The sequence below is a fragment of the Arachis duranensis genome, chromosome 9 (assembly GCF_000817695.3).
Source record: "Arachis duranensis cultivar V14167 chromosome 9, aradu.V14167.gnm2.J7QH, whole genome shotgun sequence".
NCBI lineage: Eukaryota > Viridiplantae > Streptophyta > Magnoliopsida > Fabales > Fabaceae > Arachis > Arachis duranensis.
Window position 1 is genome coordinate 42,239,065 of NC_029780.3, and position 285 is coordinate 42,239,349.

Genomic DNA, 285 nt, shown 5'->3' on the forward strand with positions numbered 1-285 from the left:
AGTCACTGCCTTCTTGGATAAATTCTTTCCTCCTCAAAAACTGAGCAAGCTAAGAGTGGATGTTCAAACCTTCAAATAAAAAGATGGTGAATCCCTCTATGAAGCTTGGGAAAGATACAAGCAGCTGACCAAAAGATGTCCATCTGACATGTTTTCAGAATGGAACATATTAGATATATTCTATTATGGCCTGTCTGAATTTTCAAAATGTCATTGGACCATTCTGCAGGTGGATCTATTCACCTAAAGAAAACGCCTGAAGAGGCTCAAGAACTCATTGACATG